We start from the raw sequence: 13429 nt of genomic DNA, 5'->3' as shown, positions 1-13429 counted from the left end.
AGGAATTCTATTAGTAGGGTTTGATTGGCACAGCGGAATCGTTTGCATAGGGAAGCCTAGGTTTGACATACTGATTTCAGGATGCTGATGGTGGAGGAAGGATACTAAAAATTAAGTACTATCCACATAACAGAATTCATTTGTGTAGATGGTGAAGCCAACATACTAGCCATATACTTTGATTTCCCAACATTGGTAAGAATTAATAAACAAATGTTGTGATCATGTGTGGTCGATATCATGAACAGTGTTACAAGCTCATCTGAGGGCCAGCGGAATAGCCACATGTAGGTGGGATTTGGGATGTCTGCTGGCATTGAAGTGCATGAGGAAAAGGCCCCTGAAGAGCTGGACCAGTTGTTGAATATGGGAACACCCAGAGCAAAAAAGCGGGGTATTTAAGTGAGTCAAGGACTTTTAAGATTGGGTTGTTTATGGATGCTTGTTTACGTAGACCTTTGTGACAGAGGTTTCTGTTTAATGCTTTTTAAATATGCAGATTAAAATGGCCTGATGCACCCCTTCATCTTTTTAAAAAGGAGACACATTTTGAGAGCGATGAAAAAAGATGTTAGTATCTTATTGAGTGAGGGAACGACTTGGCCATGTAATGGTATCCGTGGAGCGCCAGCCTAGCTTTGAGAAATAGTGAAATAGTAGGGTCTCTTGGGGATATTTAGGTAATAAGAAAGAAATTAATGGAAAGTGATTTGAAAAAACAAACAAATGCTGTTTAAATTCCCTTGGTACAGCATCTATCTATCTATCTATCTATCTATCTATCTATCTATCTATCTATCTATCTATCTATCTATCTATCTCTCTATTTATTTGGATTTGAATAGCGTACATCTGCCCGGGGACACCATGGCGCTGAAAGTAGGCTTACTTGTTACATAGCATACATGGAGCATAGATTACAGCAGGTGACGAGTAGAGGGTGTTACTTACAAGCATTGGGTACAGTACTTTTGTGAAGTCATATCATAGATACATACAGTTGTAACATACAGTCATAAGGGAGGAGGGTGGAGAGGGTTAGTTGAAGAGAGTGGTTTTGAGTAGTCTGCGGAAAGCATGGTATGATTTTTTGTTCCTTAGTGCAGTGGGGAGTGCGTTCCAGTTTTTAGGTGCTAGGTGTTGGAAGCTGGACCCTCCGGCTTTACTTCTTTTGAAAGTGGGTACATAAGTCTGGTTAGTCAGGTGCGACCTGGTGGGTCTGGTGGATGTATTGCAGGTGATCGTTTCGGAAAGATAGGGCAGAGCGTCGGAGGAGAGGCATCTGTGGGTGATGGCCATGAATTTAAAGAGGATACGTTCTTTTATTGGTAGTAAGTGGGCCTCTTTTCTGGCTTGGGAAATGTGTTCCCTTTTTGGGATGTTCAGAGCTGCTCTCAGGGCATTGTTCTGTGTGACTTGCATTTTTTTAAGGTTTTTGTTAGACGTGCCCAGGAAGAGGGCATTGCAGTAGTCCAATTTGGTGCCTACTTTGGCTCTGGCTATTGACAGGCAGTTTTTTGTGGAAAGGAAGGGTTTCACAGCATTGATTACCTTAGTGGTGAGCGCAGCAGAGGAAGCTATTGCATTGACCTGCCGAGTCATAGATAGTGTGGAGTCAAGGTATACTCCTAGAGTTTTTACTGCAGAGGAGACTGTGATGGTGGAGTTGTCAATATCAAAAGATTTGTATTGCGGTGGGAGTTTGTTTAATGTTTCTTTGGTGCCAACTAGGAGGATCTCTGTTTTGTCCCCGTTTAGGCAGAGGCCGTTGGCTGCCATCCAGGTTTGGATGGTTGTGTAGATCTTAGAGCCTCGGCATCTTGTTCATAGATGCCTGTGAGGGGGAGTAAGACTTGTGTATCATCAGCATAGTTGGTGTATGCTTTGTGACGATGATCCAGATCATTGAACAGTGGAAGGGTGAAGATGTTGTATAGGGTGGGGGCATTGCAAGAGCCTTGTGGGACTCCACAGTGGATTTTGGTGGGGGTGGCGTTTGCTGAATCAGAAAAAACGTTCATGAATCGACCCTCGAGGAAGGATGTGACCCAAGAGATGGCTTCCGGAGAGAAGTGAGCTTCGTTTTTTAGTTGCGTGCCTAGATTGTCGTGGTTGACCATATCAAAGGCCACGGATAGGTCCAGCAGGAATCAGGTAATAATATCGCCATATATATGGTCGCCATAAATAATATCGCCGGGAAAATGTCATGGCTATATTAGTTGGGTGACCAAATATATGGGGACAGGGGCAAACATTTTTTTTTTTAAAAATTAAAATTAAAAAAAAAAGAAAGTTTGGGGGTTGCGGGGGTGTCCCCCACATGTTCCATGCAATAATGTTGCCACAAAAAACGACAATTTTTCGGCGATATTTTTGCATGGCGAGATTTTTGTGGCGACATTATTACATGGAACCGTCCAGCAGGAGTGCTGGTTTGCCTTTGTCCATAATATCGTTGAGTTGAATTTTAAGATCTAGTAGGACCGATTCGGTCCCGTTTCCCGAACCTGATTGTTTTTTCCCTAAGATACGGTTTTCGTCCAAGTATTGCTGAATTTGCGTGTAGACCACCTTGTCCAGAATCTTGAGCAAGAAGGGAATGGTCATGATAGGTCTATAGTTGGCATTTTCAGGATCTATGGTAGGTTTTTGAGAAGAGGGCACACCCAGGCTTCTTTTAAGCTGTCTGGGACTGAGTTAGAGTTGAAAGATGCATTAATGAAAGTTGTGAGAAACGGTGCAAGTGTTTCTACGCAATCTGTAACTAGTTTAGCGGGGCAGGCATCGCCTTTACAATTGGAGGGTTTGATTTTATTAACAATATCAATGACTTCTATTTCAGAGACTTCTCTAAATTTGAATGGTGTAATGGGATTTTTCTTTTTGTTCTCAGTCACTGTAGCAGTGTGAGAGGCTGATAGGATGTGCTGAGTGAGATTTTTGTGGTGGGCTAGGATTTTTGTTTGAAGGAGCTCAATTTTGTTTAGGAGGGCGGATTGTGTGGTGTTGTACCATGCTTGATCCTTAACAATCTCTTGAGAGTTTGTGGCTGGTGTGGATAGTTCCTTGAAGATGGCAAAGAGCTCTTTGGATTCTGAGCTGGCATTGGAGATTCTGTCATTATAGGATGCAGATTTAGCTGAGATGATGACTTTTTTATATTGGGTAGCCAATGATTTATATAAGGATAATGAGGACGGGTTCGGAGAGCTTTGCCATATATTCAGTGCTTTGCGTTTTTTGGTTCATAATTCTTTTAGTTCTGCTGAGAACCAGGTGTTGGAGTGTTTGGTATTTTGGGATTTTTTCTTTTGGAGAGGGGCAATGATGTCAATAGCAGAGCTAATGGTGGATTTATAGATGCCTGCCAGTGCGACTGGCTCTATGGTGGCAGGGGGGTTGGTAGCGAGGGTGTCTAGGTAAGGAGAGATCCTTTCTTTAGTAAGATTCTTGGCGCTTCTGGCCATGGCTGGAGGTGCTGGACTGAGTTTTTTCACTGAGTCAGTAGGGGTAGGGATGAGGAAGTGAATGAGGGAGTGGTCGGACCATGGGGTAGGTGTCATCGAGCTAATGTCGATGCCACAGTTTTGGTCCGCTACTCAGTCAAGTATGCGTCCTTTGCAGTGAGTAGGAGAGTGTATTTTTTGCTCAAAGCCCAGTTCTTGGAGTACTTGTGCTAATGCTGTGGAAGGTCTATCTTTCTGGTCATGGAGTCCCAAGTTAAGGTCTCCTAGAAGGATAGTTTTGGTAGTTGTTTTTAGGTTTTCAGCTAGAAGGTGTGTAAGGTTGCCTGGAAGTCCGACATAGGGCCTGGTGGACGGTAGACTAGGTTAATGGTGATGGTGGTGTTAGGAGATAGTGAAATCTTGGCGGTGAGGCAGTCAATGTTCTCTCTGAATTAGATCTATCTATCTATCTATCTATCTATCTATCTATCTATCTATCTATCTATCTATCTATCATTCTTTCTGTCCATCTATCTATCTGGCAATCTATCTATCTATTGGTCTATCTCTATCTATCGATCTTTCTGTCTTTCTATCAATCTGTTGGCCTATCTGGCAATCTATCTATTGGTCTATATATATGTATCTATCTTTCTGTCTATCTTTCTGGCAATCTATCTATCTATCTATCTATCTATCTATCTATCTATCTATCTATCTATCTATCTTGCTAACAGTCTATATCTATCTATCTGCCTGTCCGTCTATCTACCCAGCTACCTTGCTACCTATCTATCTAGCTATTGCTCTATCTCTAATTATCTATCTATCTATCTATCTATTTTTCTGTCCATCTATCTATCTGGCAATCTATCTATCTATTGGTCTATCTCTATCTAACTATCTATCGATCTTTCTGTCTTTCTATCTATCTGTTGGCCTATTTATCTGGCAATCTATCTATTGGTCTATATATATATATATATATATATATATATATATATATATCTTTCTGTCTATCTTTCTGGCAATCAATCTATCTATCTATCTATCTATCTATCTATCTATCTATCTATCTATCTTGCTAACAGTCTCTATCTATCTATCTATCTATCTATCTATCTATCTATCTATCTATCTATCTATCTATCTATCTATCTATCTATCTATCTATCTGCCTGTCCGTCTATCTACCTAGCTACCTATCTACCTATCTATCTAGCTATCGCTCTATCTATCTATCTATCTACCTATCTATCTTGCTAGCAGTCTATATCTATCTATCTGCCTGTCCGTCTATCTACCCAGCTACCATGCTACCTATCTATCTAGCTATTGCTCTATCTCTAATTATTTATCTATCTATCTATCTATCTATCTATCTATCTATCTATCTATCTATCTATCTATTTTTCTGTCCATCTATCTATCTGGCAATTTATCTATCTATTGGTCTATCTCTATCTAACTATCTATCGATCTTTCTGTCTTTCTATCTATCTGTTGGCCTATTTATCTGGCAATCTATCTATTGGTCTATATATATATATATATATATATCTTTCTGTCTATCTTTCTGGCAATCTATCTATCTATCTATCTATCTATCTTGCTAACAGTCTCTATCTATCTATCTATCTATCTATCTATCTGCCTGTCCGTCTATCTACCTAGCTACCTATCTACCTATCTATATAGCTATCGCTCTATCTATCTATCTATCTATCTATCTATCTATCTATCTACCTATCTATCTTGCTAGCAGTCTATATCTATCTATCTGCCTGTCCGTCTATCTACCCAGCTACCATGCTACCTATCTATCTAGCTATTGCTCTATCTCTAATTATCTATCTATCTATCTATCTATCTATCTATCTATCTATCTATCTATCTATTTTTCTGTCCATCTATCTATCTGGCAATCTATCTATCTATTGTTCTATCTCTATCTAACTATCTATCGATCTTTCTGTCTTTCTATCTATCTGTTGGCCTATTTATCTGGCAATCTATCTATTGGTCTATATATATATATATATCTTTCTGTCTATCTTTCTGGCAATCTATCTATCTATCTATCTATCTATCTATCTATCTATCTATCTATCTATCTTGCTAACTGTATCTATCTATCTATCTATCTATCTATCTATCTATCTATCTATCTATCTATCTATCTATCTATCTATCTATCTATCTATCTGCCTGTCCGTCTATCTACCTAGCTACCTAGCTACCTATCTATCTAGCTATTGCTCTATCTATCTATCTATCTATCTATCTATCTATCTATCTATCTATCTATCTATCTATCTTCCTATCTATCTATCTATCTATCTATCTATCTATCTATCTATCTATCTATCTATCTATATCTATCTATCTACTGGCACTTAAAAAGGGCTAATGTTGGTTGTCCCTAATCTGTGTATGTCCACCCATGAATTGTCTGTGGCAGGGGATAGACTTTTGGCTTTTCCGGCAGGTGCTGGAGGGTGTCAGTGAAAATAAAAAGTATCATTGTAAGTATAGGGACTTTAACAAAGTGTTCCTCTCCCGGGGGACGGGGGGAATGTAAGCCATAGATAAAACACACAATATTATACATACATTATACAAATGTAATCTAATAGGCCCTGCCTTTTGTCCCTTGGGCCTATAATACATCTCTATAAACAGACAAACAATCCTAAAAGCATAATTCATCTGAAACAGATTACACAGCGTAGATAGAAACCTCAACACTGCCAAATTTAATGCAACAGATTTACTATGCATCATACCCCACCATAAATGGTCTAAGAACACCCAATTGGGGTTCCATTGAAATGTATTAAATAGGTAATCAGCTGCCGTCTATCACATTACAAAATCGGCAGATCCTCTTTACATTTCTATCGCCCCCTCTTACAGATATAATCTCCTGAGTCGGCAAGACATTCATTTGAAAGCGCATGAAGAGATACTGGGGAAACATTTTAAATAGTGCTGCAAACATCCCAGTCATTTTTGGGAGGAAATAATCTGTGAGTAGCTGGACACCCAATACTTCATCATTAGTACATACCCAATCTTGATTTTGTATTAACCTTTTAACTTTATCTGAGTTTTGCAGCAGGTTTTCCAGCGATGCAGCCCAACTTCTCCAATAATTGTACACATTCTTCATATATCCTAGACACAAAGCCGTCCTGTGTCACTCCTTCCCTAAAACCTTTAGTCAATAACGCATATAGAAATCCTTCTGAACTCAAATATCATTTTCGATATAAAGACAGTTTCCTCCATCCCACCAAACTTTGAAGAGATTGTAGACCTAATTCTCATTGAATTACTGTCAGTGGTACACATTTAGGTAGACGATACAGAACATATCACCAAATCAGAGCTTCATATTTATTGAGCTCCCTCACCGACCATGTAGGAAAGAACTCTAAGCCATAGCATAGACAAGGAATTTCCTTCGCTTGGTAAAAACGTAATAGTTGGCAACATTGAAAATGGACCATATTTCTTGTCTATCTTTTTAATTTGTGCAATTTGTTTATACTCTTTGTCCTTAAGACAATTCCTATAAAAATACTTTCTTGGAGATGCAATGATGGGAAACCCTAAATAGTTAATACTCGGCTTCACTGTCACTTTTATGTTATTAAGAAACCAACTAAAACCAATCGTATAGGAGTGTTTGCCCAGCCTTATAATCACTATCTTCTGTGGGTTAACTCTCAGGTGCTTAGCAGTTGATTAAAAGTGACCATAAATCTTTGAACACCAATCAGCATGTGGTCTATTAATATAAAGTTATCATTAATTACGTATTCTTACACCATCTATTTTCAGCGATACAAACAATGCACTGTCCAAAGCATCGCCCACGTCAACCACATATTGGTTGAACAATGGAGGCGCAAATACACAGCCCTGGCAGAGCCCATTGTAAGTACAGATTGGTTTAGATAACAGCCCGTTATCTGTATATTAGATCCCTCATGCAAATAAATCAAGATGTTAAACAATCCCCATGGTAGCCCAACCTTATTCAGATGAATTATCCTTCCAAGCTTGCTGTTGTAGAGCACTTAACAAGAGCCCTCCACAGTCGATACCCATATGCTTTCTGAAAACTATTTGTTGAGGGTACTCATCTTAATGCTTTAACACCAAAGATGCAAACATTTTTGAATCCGCATCCAACAATGCTACTGGACGGTAATTCAAGGGTGAACACCTATCCCCCTTTTTATAAATTGGTACTACACTGTTTTCCAGGAATTAGAAGAGGTTCCAGTTGCCACTATATCGTTAAATAAAATAAATAGTACTTTAGACCGCAGGTCCACATTATTTTTAAAGGTCTGGTTCGTGAGTTGGTTAGGACCAGCCGCTCGAGATGAACTAAGCCCACAAATCAGAGTTACACTGTCCCCTATAGTAAAATTCATAACCCATGGACAAGAATCTTTGGCCAGCCCATGGATAGCGTGGCCCTCCTTCTGCCCATAGAGATTCTGGATGTGGTCACGCCAAGCCTCTTCGGCTATGGGTTACTTTGGACAGTAGACTGGTTCCACTCCAAGGCATTTATCAAGAGCCAAACATTTCTGGAATTGCCATCTTTCAGAACAGACATCATGAACTCTCCATTTCTTTGGTACATGATGGCTTGATGAGATGTTATCAAATGTTTTAATCTTTGTTTTACTTTCATTATTGTCTTATACGTTATATCCATATTACCAGGTGTTTCATTAATCTCACAAATCATCCTACAGCTCATTATTTTATTGTTCTGCCCCTCTGCATCAAACTTGTGGTTGGAACGTTTAATCATGCCCCCCCCTTATTAACACTTTTCCTATTTTGCCAATCAGATCATGTATATAATGTAATGTCCAAAGGTGTTATGAGTATACGTCAGCAACTTAGAATCTAAGGTGGGGCTCATGACGTCGTTCAGAAAAATTGTATTTAGTTTTTAAATATTGTCATCATGCTAAGTAACTCGGGAACCTGTCTTGCCTTACCACTAACAGCTGAACAGAAGAGTACATGTAACATTGCGTGGTCGCTATACTCATTAGGCAGAATCACAACATCCTCCATACGATTAACCAAGCTCTTTGTCAGAAAGATATAATCTGTTGTTCAGCTCTGTATCCCGCAAAACCACGCAACAGTGTTCTTATCTCTTTAATTGAACAATTTGTTCAACATGTATAATCCCCAGCTCGACATCGTGTCCAACCAGATTTGACCTTCAAGCCTTTTCCTATTCCCCGGGTAGTCACCACAAATAGGTCAGTTGACTTAATAGTCAAATCCCCCAGAACTTGCTGTGTAACCAGCTGTAGGTGGTCATATACGATAGGAATAGTAGAGGAGCAATCAGCATTAAAATACCCGGTGATGATAACTTGACGACCGGGCATACTGACAAACCAGTTTTCTAACACTAAGTTCAATTCCATAAGTGTAAAGGTCAGGTTGGCTTGTGGATTCCATTAAATATTTGTAACAAGATGTACTGACAGGGAGACTTAAATTCTACCTCCATTGCTACTATAAGAACCCCTTTTGCCACATTTTGATGATAAATTACTCTCAAACCCCGTCCATTACGAATTGTCACAAGTAAGCCACCCGCAGGCCGTCTTCTAACTCCCTTGGGTGCCAACTCCACTCGTATGTTGTACCCATCTAGACTTGGGGGTCGGGGTGCAACAACCATGTTTTTTGCAAATAAATTATTGAAAACTGTCTGAGCTGACGGCATAAATCGGGACAGGTACATAAGTTGGAAAAAGGCCCTTAAATTCTAGGATGGGAATGATAAAATGTAAATAGGGTTAAAATTGATTTTGTAGCCCCTTCAACTGTGATATTGATTTTCTCAAAGATAGCGCCAACCATCGCCAGTTTTGGTCCTCTTCCACAGTTTGATTCTGATTGGGAGCTCTCGACCCCTGGCTATATATGCCCCCCGAGGGGTTCAAATCAGATCCCTGCTGGAATTTATTACTGAGCCCATTGCTAGTACCAACATCGAATGGTAACAGTTCATATCCTAGTTTGTTAAAAATTATGAGCTTCCGATAAGAGGGCCTAATACACCACACGAGAAGGTACGACCAGCCTAACATTATCGTACCTCTCTGGGTGAATAAAGTACACCAGTCTAATATCGGACGAGGTGATAAGTCTAAGGGTTGGAATCTCATTCCGGAGGGCCAAAGCACTCCATCTATTTAGGGAATCAGGCCCCCCATACCGATACCCATGTAGTAAAGTAATAGACTAGGATCATCCGGGAAACAAGGCTCTCTCCATCGGATGTTATTCAGAGCACTATTGGAGTCGTTCTTAAGGTTCATATTTTTTACAGGGGCCCCCCAGTCGGCCGATGCTACATTAGAGGTTAAAGGCGATTATTGCCCCCACTTCTTTACAGGTCTTATAGGGGCTGACTGTCTATCATAAAAGGAGGCTGATGCAGCTTGTGTCCCAACGTTATGATCTATAATCCTTATTTCAGAACCTCTCTCCTGCAGTGGTCTGGGGTATAGAGATGGGGGCCACTTAACCCCAGTTTTTCTGATGTAGTCCGTGATTCCATCCCTTGACTCATCATCCTCCCTTCCGTACACCCCCTCCACTATCCACAAAAGGCTCCCCCAACCTCACCTCCCCGGTTCTACCCAGAGTAACTGAACCATTTGTTACTAACTGACACATCAACCTCTTCACTGTTGATCTGACTAACTCCTCCATTAGCGACACTTGAGGGACTCCCACATCCATCCGACCTTTCCCCTCTCCCTGCTCATCCCGAACCTGCCCAGTAGCAATTAATTGTCCTCCCAAATCCAGCGGGACACTTGTTTTTTCCGGGGCCCTAAAAGCACACCCATTGGTTTTGTGTTCCCCAACATTTGGTCCCTTTGTTTTTTCGAAGAGGTCATAGACCTTCACACTATTCCCCTCTTTGGTGCCCCCACTCCCCCTCTTTGAGATTTTCTTCTGCCCCTTATGTTTCATAGCATTAGAAAGGGTGTCCACTACATCCACTTTGGAGCCCTGCCATATCTTCTCTGTAAACTGGGCCCTTTCGGCCAATGTTTTAACACCTACCCTGCTGTCCACAGAGCAATATTAAACTCCCGGATTGATCCTATTCCCCACTAGATAGAGAGCAATCCAAGTTTACAATGTCCATGGTGTCAATAACCTCGTCTCTCACCATGGATATCCAAGATTTACGGGAAGGTTCCTTACTTACCTTCTGGAATTCTGGGAACAGCATTTCATTTCTTTCTTCACCTTATTCTTTTTTTCCCCCTTTTAATTATTAACTGTCCTGCCTGGGGGGCGGTATCACATCACCCCGAGAATGGGCACCCTGAGCCATTACGTTATCCACCATATGTTCCCGTACTGACCCTGCATCGTCTTGTCGGGAGGTATTTAAGGTGTCCTTGAGGGCCAGTTCCCCACCCAAGGATACATTTGGGACATTTGAAATAAACTGAGTACCCTCTTTGGTGGGGAATGGCTGAGCACCCTCATTCAAAACCTACGGGCACTTGCTCGCTCGCTAACAAATACCAATTGTTTCAAGATGTCACACCCAAATTGTGTGTGCTCCAACTTGTGGGTTGAGTATGCCCTTCCTCTACCCTTCCCCACAGGAGTTTGAGCCGAGGGCAGGCCAGAGTCCATCCTTTACCCCAATACATGTGGATGTTCCAACATAGCCAACATCATATTATCTCCTGCAGCTGAAATCAGAGGCGTGTTTAGCAAAGACATGTTTGCTGAATCCGTTGATGCCAGTACTTTTTCAAACAGTACCTTCCCCATACTTACCTTATGGACTTCATGCAGCAGGGTTGAGGAATCATCCATTTCAGTGGAAGAGGCGAGCTTGCCATATCACCCTCTTTACTTGCTACAGATACAATTGCCCCATTCACCCCCCCCCCCACACACGCACACTTCCCACGACCCAATTAAATTCCTCGACCTAGTGGCAGGAGATCGTGGAGGGAAAGCACCTGGCACGGGACAGATTGTCACTCCTACTAGTAAACACCAGTGCAGCTGCCAGCATGTGTTTTCTTATTGCAGACGCCCTTTCTTTTTATTTCGCATGTTGTAACAGTACGGAGCTCACCCTGGACCAAAAAGCCCACCAGAGAATGCGTCCTGTCCAGCACTTTACGGAGACAGAATGTTAAACTGACTGTTTGATGTTACCACAGAAGCCTCCTCAAACGTAAAATAACTGGCCAGGCCCACCACGCCCCACCTACCCAGCGAACAGCCAACAGCACTCAGAGGCACTCAGGATGCACGCACGCGGATGCGTTGCGCCCATGCCTTATGTGCTGGTTCCAGTGCAAGTGGGCAGGGCCAGGACTCCCTACAAAATATTGAGTGTTTACAGTTACTATAGGTCACATAGAGCGACACAAAAAGTCTCAAATAGTCCAGGAAGTGTCAAAAAGTCTGAGGTATGAGCAGCAGTGTATACATTTCTCGTTCTCGGATACCTTCCAGTATGATACAGTGGTGCTTCTGTCAGAGGGATGGCGCCAACTCAGCCAACAGCACTCAGAGGTACTCGGGATGCGGAAGCGCGGATGTACGTGGCCCGTGCCTTATGTGCTGGTTCCAGTGCAAGTGGGCGGGGCCAGGAACTCTCTTCAAGTACAATACAGTGGTGCTTCTGTCAGAGGGATGGCGCATACTCAGCCAACAGCACTCAGAGGTACTCGGAATGTGCGTGGGCCGTGCCTTATTTGCTGGTTCCGGTGCAAATGGGCGGGGCCAGGAACTCTCAAGTACAATACAGTGGTGCTTCTGTCAGAGGGATGGCACACACTCAGCCAACAGCACTCGGGGGCACTCAGGGTGCACGCTAAGATGATTTCTTATCTATTGTACTTTTGTGTTCACAAGAGCATTGTTCCTCCATAAATAAACCCATCCATCTTTCTATCCATCCGTCTATCTGATGCACCAATATAGTATGTATCAATCTTGCTATCTATCTATCCCTTTATCTATGGTACCTGTCTGTCTATCTTTCTACGGTCAGCTTGAGCAAAGGGTTATATTTTCCATATGCTATGATAGGTTATTTATAACGCGCTTAATACCCTGAGGTTTCGAAGCGCGGACCCGCTTGCTTCCAAGGCGAGCATGTTGCCCCTGAGCTATCCTCCCAAGAGGGCATATGAAAGAGAGCTTGTGCTGTGTATGAGCTGATAAAATGTGAATGTATCGAAGACAACCTAGTTCCTACCCAGAGTGAGAAGTGATCCCTCCAAGGTGTGCATGAATACCAGTCTGACCACTTACGCAGCCCCACACCCACAGTAGCAGCACAATGTTTTGTCTCTCATTTCACATGCTCGCAACGTTTTGTAGAGTGGCAATAAGATATTGCTTAAGGTATGTGCGGCTTCATGGTATTGAATGTTGTGAAGGTGGATTCTACCGCTCTCGCTACCATTAAAAGCCCTGAGAACTGCAGAGAACCACGTGCCGCCTTAGATATGCAGCACTGTGAGCAGGCCGGAGGGAACCTCCCTGGCAGCGGGCATCAATAACATTGTCACAGGCGAGAGAGGCCCAAAGGATATGCAGAAAATGAACCGCTTTTTCTTTACTGCTGGATTATTTATGAATCCCACTGGGAATCGGGGTTACTTCGGGTGCATGCGTGTAGCGGGGAGCAGCTGAGTCTGAGTGCATGCATGCAGCGGGGGATGAAACAAAGAGAGTGGCTTAGCCTGAGGGCATGAGTGTAGCAGGTGGACTGAGTGTGGATGGATGCATCTAGAGGGGGAGGGCTGAGTCTGGGTGCATGCATGTAGCAGGGGATGAAAAGGAGTGGCTTAGCCTGAGTGCATGAGTGTAGCAGGTGGCCTGAGTCTGGGTGGATGCATCTAGTGGGGGAGTACTGAGACTGA

Source organism: Ambystoma mexicanum, chromosome 13, assembly GCF_040938575.1.
Source record: "Ambystoma mexicanum isolate Mex_15411 chromosome 13, UKY_AmexF1_1, whole genome shotgun sequence".
Lineage (NCBI taxonomy): Eukaryota > Metazoa > Chordata > Amphibia > Caudata > Ambystomatidae > Ambystoma > Ambystoma mexicanum.
This window is presented reverse-complemented; position numbering follows the sequence as displayed.